This window comes from Acanthochromis polyacanthus, chromosome 23 (assembly GCF_021347895.1).
Source record: "Acanthochromis polyacanthus isolate Apoly-LR-REF ecotype Palm Island chromosome 23, KAUST_Apoly_ChrSc, whole genome shotgun sequence".
Lineage (NCBI taxonomy): Eukaryota > Metazoa > Chordata > Actinopteri > Pomacentridae > Acanthochromis > Acanthochromis polyacanthus.
The window spans coordinates 26,183,826-26,200,419 of record NC_067135.1 but is presented as its reverse complement, the minus strand read 5'-3'; the positions used below and the strand labels follow the sequence as shown (position 1 = coordinate 26,200,419).

General features: G+C 39.5%; 1 protein-coding gene and 2 long non-coding RNA genes across 3 annotated transcripts in view; 1 reads left to right on the top strand and 2 right to left on the bottom strand.

Moving 5' to 3' along the window:
• The window catches only part of LOC110946484 (butyrophilin subfamily 2 member A2-like), a 417,600-nt gene that overhangs the window by 237,941 nt on the left and 163,065 nt on the right, over positions 1-16,594 (bottom strand). The window lies entirely within an intron of this gene.
• On the top strand, positions 4,236-14,075 carry LOC110972281 (uncharacterized). Its single transcript, XR_007939711.1, has 4 exons — positions 4,236-5,054; positions 10,704-11,065; positions 11,233-13,632; positions 13,736-14,075. It is a non-coding gene; the product is annotated as an uncharacterized LOC110972281 (long non-coding RNA).
• On the bottom strand, positions 14,073-15,010 carry LOC127532349 (uncharacterized). The gene is made up of 2 exons (XR_007939729.1): positions 14,774-15,010; positions 14,073-14,688 (listed from the first exon to the last, which is right to left on the bottom strand). It is a non-coding gene; the product is annotated as an uncharacterized LOC127532349 (long non-coding RNA).

The window sequence follows — 16,594 nt, the reverse complement described above, 5'->3', positions numbered from 1 at the left end:
AAAGTTGATAGAGCCTAGTCCCTCAGTCTTTCGCCTTCCGGTCACGGCCACGGGCTTCCTCTTTTGCCTCCAGCTAAAGCTGTGACGTCATTCGTGACGTGGGTCATTAAAGGGTCTATGAAGTAAGTATTGGATAAAGTATTGAAGCTTCAACAAGGCCTCAATCAGCCATCTCTATCCCCAGGTAATACTAATCCCGTGCGAATAGGACTGAGAGTCACAGCAACGCTTTATCGGGCTTTGTTGACACAGTGGGGAGCTTTGAACTCTGACCCGGAACTTAATGACCCAGCACCGCATGAATACTTATAATGTTGATTCCGCTTATTCCTCAGCAGGTTTTGAAGCTGTCACTACCCGATCCATCCCGGAAACCTGATTTGTACTGCGCATGTGCAGAAAGTACGTCACTTCCGCTACTAGCCATCTTTACGACAGCTCAGCAATTCTTTGCCTCAGCCCACTGTTGTACATGTGTATCTGTAAATAATATTTTACAAAAGACACATTGTTGGTTGAGATTGAATTTCATTTCTTGACTGATTTCTGACTCTTTACACTTACAGAAAAATCTGTATCAGAGGATTATGTTGTTAATAAAGTGGAGCCATTTTTTATTCTGTGTGATACGCCACAGATCCAGAACTGTGATTAGAAAACACAAAAATGATGAGCACCCACTCGCCATCAGCACATGACTGCAACCTCACATAATTATTAGAAATAAAGCTAGTGTAAATTTCACCTTTCTAAAATGCAAACAACATTTTAAATTTTGTATTTTTTTTTGAGAATAGATGCTCAGTGAGAGCGGTGGTGCTGTTATTGAGGACAGTATTTCTTAGACTTTAGGCTGCCAGCATGAGTTTTATATGAATTATATATTAACACTATGTGAATGTTTTGTAATGTATCCATTATAAGATGATTTATTCACAAACACAGTCTGTGAAACATGTTAATTTGCATAATCGGTTGTTATTCTAGTATGACTAACCTTTGCCAAGTCATGTAATGCTTAAGGACTGAATAGTAGTTTTTTTTTATCCGGCTTAAGGTTCATTTTATCTTCATTAAATCACTGAGTTCCTATGGATCAGGCCAGGACACTTACCACAATAAAATGTGAAAGAAAGTGTGCGTGGAGTCAGTGTTTTTGTCCCATAAATATGCAATAAGTCAGAGACCCATGATTTTGACCGGGTGGCGGCTCACTCTGTGGCCGGGGAGGGTGCACCATGGGCAGCCACACACCTCCAGAGCATCCCCCCTTGACACTTTGAAAAGTCAGAGAACCATGATTTTGACTGGGTGGCGGCGCACTCTGGCCGGGGACAGTGGCCCAAAATGTCTCCCCACGCTGGGCAAGAGCTCCGGCGAATGCCTCGGCATTAGCCCTGATGCTTCCTGCTAGCTAGCCTGTCACATCGCCAACTGGTTACTGAAATTGAACGATAGTTTAAATAAAGTTTTTAAGGTGAAGTAAATGTGCACTTGCGCAACTAAATATTGATGGAGTTGTGACTGAAAGTAAGAGTAGTATTTCTGAGTTTTGTTATGGCTTCTTTTCCTCACTTTATAAAACAAAGTTCGACAAAGATGCAATGGATAGACTGTTTAATGTGTTGATTTTACAAACTCTATAACAGAGGAAGAGCGGTTGATGTGTGACTCCCCTCTTGCACAACAAGAAGTAATAAATGCAATGATGGAACTTAAGAGTAATAAGTCACCTGGAGTTGATGGTATTGTTTCAGAATTTTATAAAGATTTTGCCGATCTTTTGGCCCCATTTCTGTTTAAAGTGTTCTCAGAAGGTATTAGTAAAGGGACTCTTCCAGCAAGTATGACACAAGGCTGGATTACTTTAATTCCTAAACCAAAAAAGGACCCTCTCTTTATTGATAATTGGAGACCAAGTTCATTATTGAACAATGATTATAAAGTTCTTGCTCTTGTTTTTGCTAAAAGATTTAAAAATGTTCTTAACTCTATGATTGATGAGAATCAGTCTGGGTTTATGAGTAACAAGCATATTTTCAACAATATTAGGTTAGTCTTAGATCTCATACACTATGCTGACCTTATTAGGGATGACAGTTTCATTTTAGTTTTAAACTTTCACAAAGCCTTTGATACAGTTGAACACTCGTTTATTTTTTCTTGTCTTAGCAGGTTTGGTTTTGGGCCATACTTTTGCAGTGTGATGAAAACATTCTATGCTGGCGCCAATAGCTCGGTAAAACTGAGTAATGGCACAACTCGGAGATTTGGTTTAGAAAGAGGGGTAAGACAGGGCTGCCCTGTCTCAGTTTACCTCTTCCTGGTTGTTGCCCAAATGTTTTGTCATTTTGTTAAATTCTGTAAGTTGGAAGGCATCTCTATTGCTGGTAGAAGCAGACTTTTAAGTCAGTTGGCTGATGATACAGCATTATTTTTAAAGAATGCTCGACAGATAAAGCCTGCAATTAGTGCAATCCAAATTTTCTCAAAAGCATCAGGTTTGTACTTAAACTTAAGTAAGTGTGAGTTATTCGCTCTCAAAAATTCTGATATAACCTCAGTTGATGATATTCGAGTAAAGACTAAGGTTAACTATTTAGGGATTATTGTAACTAAAAATCAGTGAGAGAGATGCCATCTCAACTTTGAGCCAAGGATTAAAAAGGTGCAAAATAAATGTAACCTTTGGCTACAAAGAGACTTATCACTTAAAGGTGAACTCTTCTGTCAAAAGCTGAGGGAATTTCTAGACTTGTGTATGCCGCCTCCTCACTGGCACTGGACTGTAAAACTGTCAAACTTATTGACAAGATGCTTGTTAACTTTCTTTGGAAAAATCGCATACACTATATTAGAAAATCTGTAATTCTTAACAACTACAAAAATGGAGGCCTCGATTTTGTTGATTTTTCAACTTTAAACAATGTCCTTAAGACCAAATGGTTAAAATCTTTCTTAAAAAATGATGCATCTTTATATAACTTTATTCCTAATTATTCCTAATCAAATTGGAGGATTCCTTTTTTTGTTGGTTTGCAGCTATCAAATAAACAGGATACCCCTAAAACTATCCAGTTATCACAAACAGGTTTTGTTGTCGTGGAAAACGGCCTACAAGCACAATTTCTCTCCACATCGGTATTATCTCTGGAATAATGGGGATATATACACATTAAAATAAAAGCATCTTTCTTAACAGCTGGTTTAGTAACAAAATGTACTTGGTCTCACAGCTTCTGGCCTCTAGTGGCCATTTTATTAATTATACTGAATTCTGTGAAAAGTATACATTCGCTTCAACACCTGAAGAGTTTACACAGGTCATTAGCTCCATTCCAGCTGCTGTTGTGACTCTGTGCACTGCCTCCTCTCTTGCAGCAGATATAAAAGTTGTAAATCCATGTGACACTTATTGTGGCAAAATATGTTTTGGGACAGCAAAGAATAGCAACAGAGCTATACGTGCACTGTTCCAAGCTAAAACGACAACAAAACCCTATGTTATCCATTATTGGAACTCTTTTATTAATAATATCTCTTGGTCTCAGGTTTGGCTTTTATGATGATATCATGATAACAGATAAAGTTAGGGAAATTTCCTTTAAAATCTTGCATAAAATCTATCCAGTAAAACATTATATGACTAAGTTCAAACAGAATATAGATGTAAGATGTTCTTTTTGTTCTGAACAGCCAGAAACAGTGCCACATTTTTTTTGGTATTGTAGTTTTAGTAGAAAAATGTGGAAGGAAATTTCTAAATTTTGTAGAGAAAAACTAAATCTGCAAATTGATTTGCTCTACAGACACATAATTTTTGGAGTTCACACACAGGATGGATATGAAAAAGACAAAGCCTTTATTATCAATCTTATATTAATATTAGTAAAATTTAATATTCATAAAGCAAAATTCAGTAATCAAAAGCCAAATTATCTTGTTTTCCATAAAGAATTTGAATATTACTTAAAGTCAATAGCCCCATCTGATAACCAGAAAGCAATAAAAACTGTTTACATTTGAAAAAAATTTAATTTGCTATAAATGTTATATTTGCTAAGCTGTTTTTTGTCTTTTTTTGTTCTTTCTTTTCTTTCTTCTCTTCCTTTTTAAAGTGTTTTTGTTAACTCTGTCGCTGTGTGCTTCAATGTCATGTTGATGTTAAAAAAATAAAGGTTAAAATGCCATAAAAGGCATTGAAATACGAGTAGAGGAAGGGACGTACTTTCTGCACATGCGCAGTACAAATCTGGTTTCCGGGACGGATCGGGTAGTGACAGCGACAAGGGTAATGAGATGGCAGATATGGCGGCTCAAAGGGCGTTAAGGAGGGAGGTGGAATTGGCTGTGGGCATCGGGATATCTGAATGTCGCTTCATCATCAGGGAGGTCGTTCCAGCTCAGTGGCAGAAGCAGTGGGAGAATGAGGAAAAAGGACGCCATTACTTCTCAATACAAAATAGTGTAAAGGCAGACCAGTGCTATCTTGGAGCAAAAACACTCTGTGCTAATGACAAGACTTGGACACTGTGGACTGGCATGGGATTTAGCTAATATCGGCAAACATAAGGACGGACTATGTGGAGTCTGCAGGAAACGGCAAGCTGTGAAACATCTGCTTATGGAGTGCAGCCTGTTTGAGGAACAAAGAACACAGTTATATGCCAAGTTGTCACACGAGGGAATGGAATCAATTACAATGAGGAGTCTCCTTAATCCCAGAGAGAACCAGGCAAGGACGGTGAACGCATCCTTCATTTTGTTAACTCCACAGGATTACATCTTTGGAAGTAGGAATGGTCTGAGTTCTGCATTCTCACCCTGACGACCTGTGAGAGGCAGCAATGTGCCGCAAGGCATTCAGCTTGCCGGATGCCTTGCGGCAAGAAGAAGAAGAAGCAGCAGCAGCAGCAGCAGCAGCAGCAGCAGCAGCTTCGCAGCTCGCAGGACAATACGTCTGTCTCCGCCGGAGTTTACTCAAATGTGACAAAATCAAAACAACATGTGGCTCTCTCTGCTGATGCCGTGTCTCCTGATAGATTCGTCCTACGGTGAGTTATTTGCGGAGAAATTTAAAAGTTTTAAAGAGTAACCGACAACAGCTGACTTCCGGGCTAACTTCATTCATTTCCAGATAAAGTTAGTCGGTACTTTGTCACTGATTTAACTTCAACAGATAACTTATGCAGTTCAACACATTGTTCTCAGTGTCTTTAAATATCACGTGTTGGCACTATGTTGGAGACGCACACGGAATATCTAAGGCTAAGAGGCTGCAGCGCTAGGTAGAACTTACAGGCTGACAGCTAACCGGCTAGCGAGCTAGCTACCGGCTAACAGCTAACGGTTACTGTGAGTTATGTAAACATGGATTACTGTTGCTAGAAGTCGAGAGTAACTGGCGTCGCAGATAAGACACTGCGGTCAAGTGAGCCGCCCGCACTCTGGGCGTTGCGCGGCTATTCTGTGTAATACGGTAATGCGATCACAGGCGCTGAGCAGCCAGGCTGAGAGACGTCCGCCCGCTTTGACATTAATTTTCTCCAAAATTCTACAGTAAAATCAGGTGATATTGTACAAGGTGGTAGCTGGGACGACCCCTGACAAAGCCACAGTGAGAGATCTTTGTCACCGCCTAAGGATTTCCAGATATGGACAGTCAAAATCTGTATAACAGGATGTATTTGCAGCGGACGTCTCTCAACCTGGCTGCTCAGCGCCTGTGATCGCATTACCGTATTACACAGAATAGCCGCGCAACGCCCAGAGTGCGGGCGGCTCACTTGACCGCAGTGATAAGACATGCTTGCAATCAGTACGGTTTTGTTCTGCTTATGGGTACAAACAGAGCAGTAACGACAATGTTAAACCTGACTACAATAACATTTCGGAACAGTTTATTGACGTCTGTGTGTTTTGAACAGACATCGGTACAGTCACCTATGCTATGTATTGCCGTTGTAACCATAGACATAATAAAGAGTATTTTTTATAATGTTTATTCACATTTCAAGATAGGGACAATTGACAAAAATGATGTACAAGAAACAAAACCATCAATGGTGGAAATCAGCAACCATATAAAAATGAAAACAGAGGAGTCATATTGAAGTCAAATAAACATAAATAAGAAACAAAGACAAAAGATGAAAATAAAAAGGATGAGACACAAAGGAGCATGGGACTGGATATTAGAAGAGCAAGGGTCGAGAGATAGATGTGTAAATCATGTCAGTCTTGTTGGCTTTTCTTTCCATAATTTTCAGCGACTTAAAGTAACTGGCAAAGTTGCATAAGAACACAGTGAAAGAGGGAAGGCTTCTGTTCCATTTACAAGTGTGAATATGATATTTACCCATAAGGATGACAAGATTTACAGTGTCAGAAACATTCACCTCAAGATTTTTCATAAAATAAATAACGTCCTTGTAGGTAAATGAGGGTATGTTATCCATTTTCAAAAACAACCAATTATGGATTTCAGACCAGAACAAAGTGACATGGTAACAATAATAAAAAAAAAAAGATGTTCAACAGTTTCAGCTTCTGAAGAGCAAAAGACACATGGGTCGACATCAAATTTATATCTTTTACAGAAAAAGTCACTAGTAGTTTATATTCCTGACACTATTTTAAAATAGGGGGGTAAGGTGGATAAAAGGAAAGAGCTTGTCTCTTTAACAAAACCTCAATATTATCATGAACAGAATATGAATTAAATTCACCAAAGACATTTTGTTTAAAAAACATACTTATCAATTTGTTGTTACATTTCTTATCTAGCAAGTTTACATTTTCAATCTTTAGAGTAGGCAGAGAGGGCAAAATTGAAGAGAACTGCATACTATTGTGTATCAGGTGAATTAAAGGAGTAGGAATTGCTTTGCAAATTTTCTCATATTCTCTTCTAGGAATGATAATATTATATTTCTCATTGAAGTCTTCAAAGGAGAACAGAAGTCCATTTGGTTTCAATAAATCATAAACAAACATCACTGTCAAACCATTCAGACTTGAATATAGATTTTTGTTTATGGTAATGACCCTGTTGTTCCACAGCAAAGAGTTATGTGGTGAAAAATTATGGGTAAAAATCATCCTTCCAAACTGTAAAGCCTGTTTGTGGAAATTTGACAGTTTTAGAGGAATTTTTGACACGTCAAAGTCACATTTTAGCAAGAAATCAATCTCTCCTATCTTATTAAAAATTTTGTTGGGAATGTGGTACCATATAGAATGGGATAGAGACATGCAATCTTTTAGCCATTTGATTCTGAAAGATGCAATTACAGACTCAAACTCCATGGCTTTCAAGCCCCCATCAGCATAGTCTTTTAACCAGCTGTGATTTACGAATATAATGAGTCTTATTCTTCCATACAAATTTGAATATGACAGAATTAACAGATTTAATTGTTATAGAAGAAGTGTGCAGAGGATGGCAAGCGTAAATAAGTCTTGAGAGACCATCTACCTTGGACAGAAGAATCCTACCCAGTATAGATAAGTCACGTGTGAGCCAATGATTCAGAACCTTTTGGACTGCTTTTACTCTTGGAATAATATTTAAATCTTCTCTATCATGTATGTTTTTAGTGATTACTAAGCCGAGGTACTTGACCTCGTTTTTGATTGGGATATTGGCTATGCTATTTAGATTGCTGCCATAAACAGCCATGAGTTCACATTTTCTAAGATTTAAAGTCAAACCGAAAGCTTTTGAGAAAAAAACTTTTATCAATCACTTTGGAAACCATATTGTTATTTCTTAAGAAAAGTGCCATATCATCTGCAAATTGACTTATTATGAATTTCTTTTCTAAAATTTCGATACCTTTAATTTCAGGGGACTTTTTAAGATAAATCGCCATTAACTCTGCAGCTAAAATAAATAATAGGGGGCTAATTGGGCATCCCTGACGAATACCTCTTTTGATTGGGAACCTCGCTGTGAAACCGTGGCTGAGAGGTACACAACTATTTATATCATTATAAAGCATTCGAATGACATCACAGAAATTTGTGCCAAAACCAAACACTTCCAAAGCTTTAAATAAAAAAGGGTGTTCTATTGTATCAAAAGCTTTGAAGAAGTCTAAAAAAAGAATGAAACTATCATTTGGGATCAGTGAGTTATAGTCAAGCATATCTAATACTAGTCGGGCATGGTTATGAATATGCCTCCCTGTAATAAATGCGGACTGTGTTTCATCAATTATCTTAGTGAGCCCTGATTTAAGTCGGTTAGCATAGATGTGAGCTAAAAGCTTGTAATCTACTCAGAGGAGGGTGATAGGCATCCAATTGTCCAATGATAGTTTGTCTTTGTTCGGTTTTGGCACAAGCGTGATAAGGCCTTGTTTCATGGTAGGTGACAAAGTAGAGTTACCTAAGCATTCTTTAAAGGCATCATGGATCAGATCTCGAATATCAGGCCAGAAATGTTTGAAAAACTCAGTTGTGAGGCCGTCTGGGCCAGGTGACTTTCCGCTGGGCATCTGTGAAATAGCAGTGTCCAACTTTGTTATAGAGATTTCAGCTTCAGTCAGGGTTTTGAAATCCTCATCTGTTTCAGCCCCAATAGGCAGTAGCGGTCGATGCGGCGTCTACTCTTGATATATGTCTATGGTTGTAACAGCTGCCTCGCTCACTGAATATCACCAGTTGATCGGAACACCAGTTAATCTTGAACACCGGTACAGCGACTGACATGGACTTCATGGTGCATGGTCCACGAAGGGTTTTAAGTGTCAAAACACTTAAGTTACGAGTTGCACCATAAAGTCCTGGTACCACGCAGAGTTTGGTCAAGTTGGAAAGATATTGACAGATTCAGACTTCCTGAATCAATAGCTCATTAGATGTACGTTGTCAAAATATAAACGATGCCGCATTCCCATCGTTGTGAGGTCAACAATGTGCCCACTTTATTGAAAAGTAGCTGTCTTCAAGGTGCCGAAATAACATTGGTGTCTATGGCGTGCACAGGGTGGGACCGTCTGCAAATTACAAAACCACTGCAACAGCGAAGAGAGACACAAATGTTCAGTAACTTCACTCTTATACATTGTAGTGTCACCAAAATCAGTGCTGCCTTCAATTAGCTCCTGCTGGTCATCTTTGTTTGATATTAAATACTTTTTTCATGATTTTAAAGTGGTTTTTTTTAAATTAGGAATACAATTCAATAACTTCACTCATGTAGTGTTGAAAAAATATACCAAACTACACTGTTTAGACTGTCACCTCAAGGACTGACGATTGTAGTGTTATGTGATTCAGTTCAATCGCTAATGATATTTTCCAAGTTAAGGTCTGTACAGACAATACTTAGAAGTGGAAAATGTGAAGGTGTGATCAACAGGACCCCTTTGATGGTTGGACCGAGTTTTTTTTTTTTTCTACAGTGTATAAGAGTGAAATTATTGAATTGTATTACTAATAAAAATCCTTAAAATTATTTAAAATATAGTTTTTATATCAAACCAAGAGTTGTAGCATGACCAGCAAGAGCCAATTGAAGACTGCAGTGAATTTGGTGACACTACAGTGTTTGAGTGAAGTTATTGAATATCTGTGTCGTGCCTCTTCGCTGTTGCAGCGGTTTTGGAACTTGCAGATGGTCCCTGTTCACAGCCGCCTGCACATACACACCAATGTTATATGTATTGTGTTTAGTCAACGTATATCTAATCAGTTATTGATGCCGGAAGTTCAAATCTGTGAATATCTTTCCAACTTTACCAAACTACCCTGCAGCACAGTACTACCTCTGTGATGACTTTCAGATGGTTTGACGGCAGCATTTTTTAATATTCATTGATACTAAAATCACTACGTTATTCCATTTAAGTTTTAAAAATGTTAATAAAAAATAGACTTTGACCAGCTAACTCCAGTAGATTTAGATTTAGAGTCTGATTTTTCTGTCATCCGTCACTAATCATGAACGTTTGATGCTGAACGACCTGGAGGATGTTGCTCTGGTGAACCTAAACAGCTGCTGCCTTTAAGTGCTGATCCAGCCATGGTCAGGTGGAGAGAGGAGGATGTTGGAGGGTAACTGGAGGTCTGGAGAGGCAGAAATCTGAGAGAGTGGAACTTACAGGTCCAGTGTTCAATACTGAGGTGGCTGTTTCTGCTTTAGATAAAGATATCGGCTGATAAAACGTGACCATCAATCTCACTCTGCGATACCAGTGGATGGACTCGGTCTGTCATGGCTGCAGTCCGACCTGTGGCTGATGTCATCTGTGAGAAATCAGATAACTAGTGTGTCTAACAGTTACAGAAAGAAGTGAGAAGCCCAACATCATCGTCCTGCTGGTGAAGCAGAAGCAGCATGTCTCAGTTTGTTCTCATTTAAAGTATTTGCTAAAGGATTATTTGCTAAAGAGTGAGAGCCAAGACCTTCAGTTAAACATCGTTTTGACATGTGTGACTTCCTGATGACTACAGACAGAGTTCATCTTGATGTGTTTAGTGTTTGCAGGGCAGACAGTTATTTCCTATTTATTAATTCTGTGTAATGTGTTCATCTCAGAGGTTGTGGTCGGTTTTCTCACAGGTGCAGAGACAACAATGACAAATGTGGTTTTATTGGTCAGAACAGTTTCTTGACATTTTCTGAGTCACGTTGGTTTTATTCAGTAAATCCATTAAACTATCAATTCTATCTGTTCTCTGTTTTTCTTCTTCAGGTGTGAAAAATATCGCGGTTGAACCCGGACAGAATGTCACTCTGCCATGTAAAGTTCCCAACAACAGAAAAACCATCACAGCTGTAAAGTGGATCAGACCTGAACTGGGGAGGGCTATGTTCTTTTCTACCGAGATGGACTCTTAGATCCAGAATACCAACATCCGTCTTACGAGAACAGGGTAGATCTGCAGGACAAAGAGATGAAGGATGGAAACTTTTCTCTGGTTCTGATGAATGTGACGATGGAGGACAGTGGAACATACGAGTGTCAGGTTTTTCAGAAAGGAACAAAGCGCAGGAAGAGATTGATTGCAAAGCCTGAAACCATGAGCATCATCAACCTGGACGTTCATCCATCGAGTGAGTTCAGAGTTCAGTTTGTGTCTCAGATCAGATGTTTGTGGTTTTTAAAGATGTTGCTGATGAGATGTTGTAGAAAACTGCTAAACACTTGAATTTCCCTCTGGATTAATAATTAAATCTATCTAATGTTCAAACAGTTGATACTCTGATACCTCTGTCTGCAGGAGATAAGAGTGGAATCATTGGAGGACCGGTGGGACTAGGTCTGTTTCTTATTGCGGTGATGGCACTAGTAGGTTTTGTGATCTAAAGAAGTCAGACCTCCCTTCTCGTTCTCCTCCTACTGATGAAGAAGCAGGATGTACGAAGTTGAACTTACTGAATAGGGGTTGATGTCTGACAGCAGTTTGAAGAAAAGGTGGATTCGGTTGTTCAGTCACACAGTGATGATGGGATCTACTGGAGAGAGTCCTTCCTGCTCTGGCTGCAGCTGCTCTGAGCAAACTGTCATGTGCATTAAACCAAAGTGCAATTCATATGTGTACATATTCTTACATTTTGTGTTGTTGGTATCCTTGTGTGTATTTTTTCAGATTTATATTGTGTGTGTATATCTCTTATTCTGTCTTTAATTTATCGATGTGTTCATCACGTTACAAACTTCTCCTTTATTCTATTCTTATTATACCATGGAAATGATGAACTGGCTTTATTGGACACAGAAAAATATTTCTGCACAAAAGCTGTAAACGTGCAATCGGATGTCTTGTATTTGTGGTCTGTTGTCTTTCCTTTTTAGACTGTTTTCCTCTCTTTTAATTAATCTTTCTTATAGCCAGAAGCATTTTGTCTTCTTTTGTTTTTATTATTTTTCTGACTGATGCACTTTGACTCGGTTGTGTGCAGTTTCATTGTAGTACACAGTGACAATAGAGATATTCTGAATGATTTAATTTTCTTGTTCTGCTTTACTACTGAAACTGTGAAGGGTCACACATCTCACGCTTTATTTTGATTGTGTTTATGTGCCACTTCAGAGCTCAGTAGTCTGGATGGGGTTGTATGGAGCTACCATATGTTTACTGTGTGTGGGGATGATGTAAAGTTGTTCCTCTGTTCTCCTTCTGCTCCTTTTCTCTTTGCTTCTGATGTAATTCTGCACTTTTCTGCATTCCCTGTCCTTGTGACTGAATTACATTTTTTTTTCACTGACAAAAAAACATTAATGCAAGAAAATTATGGGTTTTGGTAATCTGAGAAGAATATATTGTAAAATTGCAATTACTTTGTTTTGTGTTGGTCAAAACCAGTCACAAATATATCTGAACACATGGAATTTGCACTTCATTGTGAGTTGAATGCTTGTGTTTTGTTCCTGTTCACATGTCTTAGGGAACAGTAATTACCAATAACATTTAATGTTAAAAATGAACCTGAATTCAGATTTTTGTTTTCCCTCAGTTCAGCTCATTTCATTTTATTTGGCCTTTGGATATTAAAAACAGAGTGATTTTGGTAAGACCTGTTTAGATTTGCCATACATAAGAAAAACTGCATTAATTAATAAGAAGTCAAAAACCTTTCAGAAAAAAAACCTCATCAACATGCTTTGGCCTTACACTCCCAATGTTTGGTCACCCTTAATGACAGGATGTCTCTTTATACAGAGAGAAGAGCTAATCTGTCCACTGTACTCTCTGATCCCTCCTCTTAAAGTTTAAGGAAACATTTAGTTTTGTACAAGTACAAAATGAAAAATGTGTGCATTTGCAATGAAATTTCCATCACATAGCCAATTTGCATTTGATTTTAATTGTTAAAAGAACATCGGGCAGAATGCTTGGCCCTCATGTATGTTGACCTCATCAAATCTGGCCCTCTGTGAAAAAAGTTTGGACACCTTTGAATTAGCTGAACTGTTGTTTTAACGTCAGCCTGTTTGTCTCGATGCACACCAACACTCAAACTGAGATGACCATGCTGAACTGGAGATCTCATCACAAGCAAGTCAGAATGTCATGTCAGTCACCAAACTTTGATGTGCAGGAGGTGAGTTATCACCTTCCCTGTGACTCTGCTGAACAAGTCCTCTGTTTGGAGGAAATGTGCGTCTTCAGAAACATATAATAACAATAAACTTTATTTGTATCGCACCTTTTAAAAACTGAGGTTTACAAAGTGCTTTGACACAGACAGGAACATAAAAGCTTCACACCACAAGAAAGCAAAGAACAAGATAATTTAAAGGCCAGAACATTTAAGACATACACAAAATGAAAATGAAAAAACACGTTAGAATTGTCACATATGAACGCACAGCTACACACAGGAAACAGAAACTGCTGAGTTGGCAGCAGAAAATCATCCTGTTTTGTAGCGATGGTGGTATAGTGGTGAGCATAGCTGCCTTCCAAGCTGACCTGGGTTCGATTTCCAGCCATCGCAGATGGATTTTATTTGTCACACTGTTTCAGATCATCAAATGAGTATGCTTATAGGCAGTACTCCAAAGATTGATCCAAATGGTAGTTTAAGTTTACTGAAACATGTCACTGATCTCGGATGAAGAGGATGAAACTGTGTCTGCTGCCTTTACAGAGGGGGATCCAGAAAGGCATACAGAGGTATGTTACTGATAGTTCTCTTCTCATTCACATTTTAGGTGGAATATAGAGTGTGACATTTAGCCTACACTGAAGTGTTGCACATTCTCATCCTTTTTAACAGAGCATGGCTGGACAGCAGCAGGATGGTTCCTCAGCTTCCACTGCACAGACTGACACAGTGAGATGGATGTTCAGGAAACACCAGAGCTTCATTCTGTGGAATTCATGTGCAACTGTACAATTTAATGTCCTCTATGTATTCCCAGTTATCAGTAAAACGGATTTACAAACTGCATTTGCTGAGAAAAATCCAAAAAAAACAGATTAGGAGGGCAGATCTGGAAATTGAAATACTGGAGCACAAGTTAGAGGTGGTGATGGTCACAGGTGAATTATGTTCACTATTGGAACATGAACTGAACTATCTTTTATTTGTAGGAAATAAAGAAGAGCAAATGAAATGTGTATCATGTCTTTATTTGCTGTGGTGGTGATGATGGAGACTTAAACTCTAAAGTGATTATTGCATACGGTGTCTCTGACTGCTCTGCTGTCCTGGATAGCTGCAGGTGGATGGGCTCATCATCTGGGTCTTCAGTTTGTAGGGCAGGGTGTTGCTCTCCTCTAATAGTGGTAATATTATGAAGAACAACACATGCCACAGTAATATCACAGGCCCTCTCAGGGGTCACCCTGAGGAGATGTAGGCTCTGGAAACGGGCTTTCAGCAGGACTATGGTCATCTCCACCCGGGCTCTGGTCCTGCAGTGAGTCCGGTTGAAGTTCTGTTGGGGGCCTGGTTCAGGGTCAGGGTATGAGGTCATCAGCCTGGGTTGGCATGGTAACCCCTGTCACCCAGCAGAAGGCCATCAAACTCTCCTGTAATGTATAGTGGATACATCAGAGTATATTAAAGGAGGGAGACAAGAGAATTCTATTGTGAAAATCTTTATGCTGCTGACCACGCTGCAGTCTGTTGCTCAGGTTAGACTCTCCATAAATCCTGGAGTCATGAACAGACCCAGACCACTTGGCCTCCACATTAGAAATGATGTATGCAGCATCACATCTGATCTAGACAGTGCAGAGAATGACAGATGTTGAACTATGATGCAGTCTTTAACATTTAGAAACAGTAGTCAGTCTACCTGTAGCCTACCTGCACATTTATGCTGTGAATGGACTTCCTGTTCATGATGTGAGGGAGCTGTGATGGGGATGTGTGTGCATCTATGCAGCCAATCACACTGGGAAATACAAAAAGAAATTCAAATGACTAATCCCAGTCTGAGGCTGCAGCACAATGTCATTAACAGAATATGATTTAAAATGAATTTAACAGATCTCTACATCATTCACCTGCAATCCTGTGGAACTCCTCCTTGATGCTCTGACAGGTTTATATTCACAATGATGAGTAAAAGTCGTTTCAGAGCCAGGAAAACTTTTCTGACTGTCCTCCATACAGTTGTCTTACTGTAGTGTTCTGCATCTCCAACATTATATAAAAACTTCCATTTGCAAAGAACCGCAGCGCAACACACAATATCTGCTGGATGTGAGAGCATGACTGGTTGGTAATGTAAATGTAAGGATGGATTAGGTTGTTTATGTAGATTATGGACTTGAAACGATTACAAAACGGTACCGCTCAAACCGATAATTGTCCGGAAATGCGAGAACATTTATGCTCGGTCTGATAACAATCTACCGACGAATATTTAATTATCTGTGCAGTAATGCTGCTCCTTTATCCACTGGATCGTTAATAAAAGCTGTTCTACGCCAAAACTCGCTCGCTTACTGACTGAATGAATGAGGAAATGAAACACCGTGTGTGGCTGAAAGAGGGCGGAGACAGAGAGAAACTCGAGGTTTTCTCAGATAAACCTGCTGGCGACCAGGTTAGAGTCATAGAGTCTGTTACTGCGGTAACTGACCGAGAGTTGAAGTTACCCCTCTTTGTGAAACAGGCTAGAGTTACCCCGCATTCCCTGGTTAGAGTTACCTCGCTTCGTGAAATGGAAAACTCTGAGTTTCCCTCATTTCAGGGTTAACAAACTCAGAGTTTTCACTAAACCTGCTTCGTGAAGCAGGCCCCTGGTCTCACATTATAATGACAGTCTCAGCAGCATCCTCACCTCTCTTGCCCCTCTGAAAACCCAGTTCATTTCCTTCACCTCATCTGCCTTCTGGTTCACCCCTGAACTCCAATCACTAAAGGCACAAGGGCGTCAACTTGAACGTCTCTATAAAAGAACTGGTCTCACTATCCACAAAGGCATGTACACTGCTCACCTAACTCATTACAAAGAATCCATAACCCACACCAAATCTGCCTATTATTCCGGTATCATCATGTCTAATGAAGGAAACATTAAATCGTTCTTCTCACTGCTCAATAACACCTTCCAGTCTCCCCACTCCCTGCCCTCCCGTTTTTTTTCTACCGACACCTGCAGTTCCCTGATGTTGTTCTTCAACCAGAAAATCCAAAACATCCACCAGCTCCTCCTTTCTGACTCTTTGCCTCCCCATACTCCTGAATCTTTCTCACACTCTGACTCTTTCTCCTGTTTTAATCTTCCAGACCCCTCCGAAATATCAGTCATCATACGGAAATCCAAGCCCTCCTGCCTTTCCTCACTGCTTCACCTCATAACTGACAATATTCACTCCTCACTTTCCACTGGTGTTGTTCCCTCACTTTTCAAAATTGCAGCTGTCACCCTGATTGTCAAAAAACCTGGTTCAGATCCCAATGATTTCAAGAGCCTCCGCCCCATCTCCAACTTAACTTTCCTTTCCAAAATCCTTGAAAAAACAGTAGCCACTCAACTCTACTCTCACCAAAAACAACCTGTCTGAGCCATTTCAGTTCAGTTTCCACCCCCTTCACTTCACTGAATCAGCCCTCATCAAAATCACCAATGGCCTCCTCCTTGCAGCCGATACTGGTTTAATCTCCTTCCTCATCCTC